Source organism: Dromiciops gliroides, chromosome 3 (genome assembly GCF_019393635.1).
Source record: "Dromiciops gliroides isolate mDroGli1 chromosome 3, mDroGli1.pri, whole genome shotgun sequence".
Taxonomy (NCBI): Eukaryota; Metazoa; Chordata; class Mammalia; order Microbiotheria; family Microbiotheriidae; genus Dromiciops; species Dromiciops gliroides.
Window position 1 is genome coordinate 482,860,775 of NC_057863.1, and position 5,748 is coordinate 482,866,522.

Here is a 5,748-nt window from a genome sequence, read left to right on the forward strand (position 1 = left end):
TAAATGTCAATTTTTAATAAATATCAACTTTCTTATTTATTGGTAACTAGGTAGCACAGTGGATAGAACACTGCGTCTGGAATCAGGAACACTTGAGTTCAAATACAGCCTCAGATACATTCTAATTATGTGACCCTGGGCAAGTCACTTAACTTCGTTCTGCCTCAGTTTCCTCAACTGTAAAATGAGGATAATAACAGCATCTACCTTCCAGAGTTGTTGTGAAGATCTAATGAGATATTAGTAAAGTTCTTAGTACAGTGCCCAGCACATAGGAGGCTCTTAATAAAAACTTGATTTTTTTTCCTTCCTTCCTTCCTGCCTTCTTTCCTTTCTTCCTTCCATTCTTTCTTTTATTCCTTCCTTCCTTCTTTCTGTTCTTTTCATCCTCCCTCCTTCCCTCCTTGTCTTGCTTCTTTTTATTTCTTCTATACCTTTCCCTCCTTCCTTCCTTCCTTCATTCCACCATATACCCCTTACTTTGGAAAGGCATTGTGATGTAATGGACAGAGGGCTGGCCTTGAGTCAGGAAGACCTGGGTTCAAGTTCAGCCTATCGAATATGCTATCTATGTGATCTTCAACAAATAATTTAATTCCTTGGTACTCCAGGCAAATTTCCAAGAGTATAAGTTACAGATGAGTTGCTGATCTGCATGAGGGAGGGAGTTTCCATACCAGAGAGTTCCCTACACTAATGAAATTACATGATGATGCTTCCTGCCTTCCAAATTAAAAAAAAATAAAGTCTTAAAAATGAAAGATAGGTAGAAAAGAAGAAATGGCAGAATTTACAGACTTGGAAGTAGGTACTTCTATTGATTTATTGTTGGTCATCTTCAATATATTCTTCTTTGTGACCAGGACATGTTTATTTTCAGGGTTCTGGTATGAAACAGTTAGCTGCTTATAGTATGGGCCTAATTATTATTCTTTTTTATAACAATGTCTTTTTATTTAGCACTTCTACAAATTATGCCTTAACAGCAAATTTCCGAAGAGGGTAAAGGCGTTCCTTCCTCTGCTGTTTTTTGGTTTTCGGGCTTTCCTCGTGCTTATTAAGCCTGCGGCACATGGCATGAGTCTTCTTGGGCCGAAGGTCCACGGGCTTGTATTTCTTGCCCTTACAGAATTTCCTGAGGTTCTCTTTCTGTGTCTGGTTGATGACAGTCAGGACTCGGGCAATAGATTTTTGGACAACTCGGATCTTAGATAGCTTGGATGCAGCTCCTCCAGTGACCTTAGCCACTCTCAACTGGGAAAGTTCCCCTGTTAAATCATCGAACTATTTAAGTAGCTCCTCCTTCTTCTTCCCACGAAGATCCCTGGCCTTGATTTTTGCCATGATCGAAGATACGACAGACCGCCCCTGGATCTGAGGAGAAAGAGCTATTATTCTTAATAATAATAACTAATAATGATAGCATTTATATAGTGCCTTAAGAGTTGCAAAAATCATTTACATGTGTTATCTCATTTTAAACTCCCAACAATGCTATGAAATAGGTGCTATTGGGGGCAGCTAGGTGGCGCAGCGGATAAAGCACCAGCCCTGGATTCAGGAGTACTTGAGTTCAAATCTGGCCTCAGACACTTACTAGCTGTGTGACCCTGGGTAAGTCACTTAACCCCCATAGCCCAGCAAGAAAAAAAAAAAAAGAAATAGGTGCTATTATCATTATTACCATTTTGGAGATGAGAAAACGGCATGACAAATTAAATAACTTGCCCAGGGTCACACAACCATTAAGTATCTAAGGCGGAATTATGAACTCAGGTCTTCCTGACTCCCAGTCTAGAATTCTCTAATGACTATGCCATGAATTACCTAATTGTATAGGTCAATGCATTGTCCAGTAGCACCTGAACTATTCCCTGCTAGGAAGGAAGCAGAACATTATTGCTTCTACTTCCTGTTCCTGATAATGACTTACATCTTCCACTTACAGTGGAACCACTTACAGTGGAACCACTTACAGTGGAACCACTTACAGTGATTTATATACACATATATATACATATATATTATATGTATAATTTTTAATATTTTATATATATGTATGTGTGTGGAGAGAGACAGAGAGGAGGGGAGAAAGAGAGAGAGAGAGAGAGAATGAATGACTTCTGCTGGGACTGTGCATCATGTTGAAAGACTGCAGTGATTTGTTCTCCCCTAGGCCCTACAGACAACTCTTCTGGGAGCACTGGATACCAAAGAATGTAATGTTTCCTTAAGTTAATGTTTGATGTCTAAGTCTCTTCCTTCCTTCCTTCCCTAAGGATCAAACCCCAGGAAAAAAAGGGAGAGGCCTTTGAGATTCTAGTGGCATTCTACAGATATTACAAATCTCCCACAGTGAAGAAAGGCAACTTTTCTGCTGTACATGTTACAGCAAGAACGTGCTGTGTGAGCAGATGGGCTCTCTAGTTTACTGCGATGCCCTGAGGTCTGGAAACCAGACAGGGGGTTGGAAGGAATTGGCATCTACCCCCATCTGCCATGATGGTGTCACTCCTAAAAATGGTACCTGCTGTCCAGCCAGAGAAAACAAATGGGCTTCAGGCTTTCCCTTTGTCACCTTGGGGCAGGGTTCAGAATCTTCTGGAAAAATAATGTTTGTTGATCAAGATTGGGCAAGGGAGTATGCAGGCTTCTGTTTCAGAAAGCTGGTTCCTTTGGAGGCACCAAATCTATCTTTGGCTCCTGTCACCAAGGGGAAATGATTAGGCTTCAGAGTCCAATGAATCCCACTGCCTGGTAGGTTACTCAAAAAATGCTGGGCTATCAAGGGAGGGTTGGGTTTTAAAGTATCCCTTATTGGCTGCCAGCCATCTTCTCACATACTATTGGAATTCAATATTAGCAATGACTTGCTGGAGACAGGAAGTGTCTGAAACTGTACTGTCTAGAAAAATGATGGCTGATGGGTTTCTCAGTAAATATGTAGAGTGAGGGCTCCTGTGGAATTCATGCTGAGTAACTCTGAATGGTAATTAACTTGAATTTATTCTTGTTTTTCCAAAGCCAAGTCTGATCATCATATGAAACTAATGTTTTTTCATCAGAGTTGGAACTGCAAGGGCTTTCCATTCATCCAGATCCTGCTGGAGAGCAAATTTGTGAACATGTGAGTGTATCATTTGGTAAATTCAACAAGCTGTTCCTTAGTGTCTACTACACACAAGGCACTGTGTTAGATGCTACAGGAGGAAATAGATAAATATGTCAGGGTCTCTATCCTTAAAGTTGCAGTTATGATTGTAATTCAATTCTGTTGAGGAGTGTGAGAAATAATTATTAATAACTGATATCCTGGGGGACCTAGTGATCTCCCCTTCTTTCTCAGTCTTTCTACCCCCACTCAAAGTCTAAATTCTTGAAAGAAAGATTCACCTGGGTCATACAGGACCCAAGTTAATGAAGGACTCTTGGGTGGAGACAGATCCTTTTCTCTAGATAGTCCAAGGCAACCTACATGGAAAATAACTTGGGTGGGGGGTCTTACATTCTTTCTGTGATATCATTTTCCCCAAGAGAAGAGTGACCTGAGTCCATCTCCCTAGATTTATTTTTTTTTGGTGAGGCAATTGGGGTTAAGTGACTTGCCCAGGGTCACACAGCCAGTAAGTGTTAAGTGTCTGAGGTAAAATTTGAACTCAGGTCCTCCTGAGTCCAGCACCGGTGCTCTATCCACTGCGCCACCTAGCTGCCCCCTAGATTTCATTTTTAATATAACCCACCTCCAAGCACATCAACCAATTAGATTTGAAAGATGCTAACCAATTAGGTTTGATTGCTGTGTGATGGACCACCTACAGCTGGAATGGTATATGAACTGAGACTCAACCACGAGGAAGGGGTCTTTGGCCTGAGAGAGGGTAACTTAATCATTTTATTAATAACCCACTGGCCAAGTTAAATAAATGATTAAGTTACCCAGAAACTATGTCTCATATCTTTAATCATCACAGGAGATAAGCCAGATGCAAAAATTACTATATTGAAAATTAGAATATGCCAATGAATGAATGAATGAAGAATGAGTGGATGAATGAATGAATGAACAGGAAAGGGCTAGGCAATGTGCTAAGCAATGGGGATATAAATAGAAAAGTGAGATAGTCCCTGACATTAAAGAGTTTACAATCTAATAAGAGGAAAGAAAATATATGGGGGAGGATGAACAATCACGGTTCTAGGATGGGGCCTCAAAACTGAATGTTTTAGCTCTTTCTGGACATGGGCTCTAGATATTTATTTTGGAAAGTGAGAGATCAACAAAAGGGGTGAGGCAGAAGAAGCCTGAGGGCAGGAATTTGGAGCTGAAAACTCAGAGACCATAAAAGCATCAGTTTTGAGCTGGGAGAGAACATAAAGAAAAAGCAGTTGAACCCCCTTGTTTTACAGATAGGGACACTGAGGCCCAGAGAAGTTAAGTGATTTGCCCAGAGTTACACAGCTAGTAAATGTCAGAGGCAGAATTTGATCCAAGGTCTTCCTGACTCCAAGTCAAGTAACTATTCACTATACTAAAATCTGGGACACTGCATTTCCTCTTAAGTACATAAGATTACAAACTTCCCAGAGATAACCCTTGAGAAGAGACCAGTTATGGTTAGGTATATTAGGTTTCAGAGTTATTTTGTCTCTGACTTCTAGGGGAAGGGGAGAAAGAGACAAGTATTTAATAAGCACCTACTAAGTGCCAGGCAATTTGCTGAGAGCTTTACAAATATTGTCTCATTTTATCTTCAAAACTATGCTGTGTAGGGGCAGCTAGATGGCGCAGTGGATAGAGCACGGGCCCTGGAGTCAGGAAGACCTGAGTTCATATCCGGCCTCAGACACTTAACACTTACTAGCTGTGTGACCCTGGGCAAGTCACTTAAACCCATTTGCCTCACTAAAAAAAAAACAAAGAACAAAAAAAACCCAACACCATGCTGTATGGATAAAGCACCGGCCCTGGATTCAGGAGTACCTGAGTTCAAATCCAGCCTCAGACACTTGACACTAGCTGTGTGACCCTGGGCAAGTCACTTAACCCCCATAACCCCACAAAAACAAAAATAAAACAAAACAACAAAAAAACTATGCTGTGAAGTATTTGCTATTATGATCTCCATTTTACAATAGACACATTTTCAATTGAAGAAACTGAACCAGGCGGAGGTTGAGTAGCTTGCCCAGTGTCACATAGTCAATAAGTGTCTGAGACTAGATTTGAACTCAGGTGTTCTCTGACTTTGGCGCTCTCTTCACTGCATCACCTAGATGACTTCTAGGGGTTCTAACAGGGGCTTAGCGCACACTACTCTTTTTATAACCTAGGTAAGGTGATCACCCCTTTTCTCTGCTTGCTATTGACCATTTCTCCTTATTCATTCCCATCCAAGGCTCTAAGGCAATCAAGAATCATGTTCTGATATTTCCACATTAATTATAAAACTCACAGTATATCTCATTAATTAAATAGTTAGCTCCAAGCTCCCACTCAATTAATTAAATATTATTTCTCTTACAAACTAGAAAAACACCTATCTTCCCATAAGCATCTCTCTCTTTCTCCAAACACATAGATACACACATGTAACTATATATCTCAAATTTCTTAATATCTTAATCTTAAATAAATATTAAACTTACTAGCCATAGTATTTGTTAACAATATAATAAATAATAAAATATAGATATAAGTAATTTTATAGCTATGGGAAAGATCATATGACTGGTACTTTTATCAAACAA

At 40.0% G+C, this 5,748-nt stretch overlaps 1 pseudogene; it reads right to left on the bottom strand.

The window, feature by feature from the left end:
- Positions 1–972: 972 nt before the first annotated feature.
- On the bottom strand, positions 973–1,353 carry LOC122746229 (annotated as a pseudogene).
- Between the last annotated feature and the right edge of the window lie 4,395 nt (positions 1,354–5,748).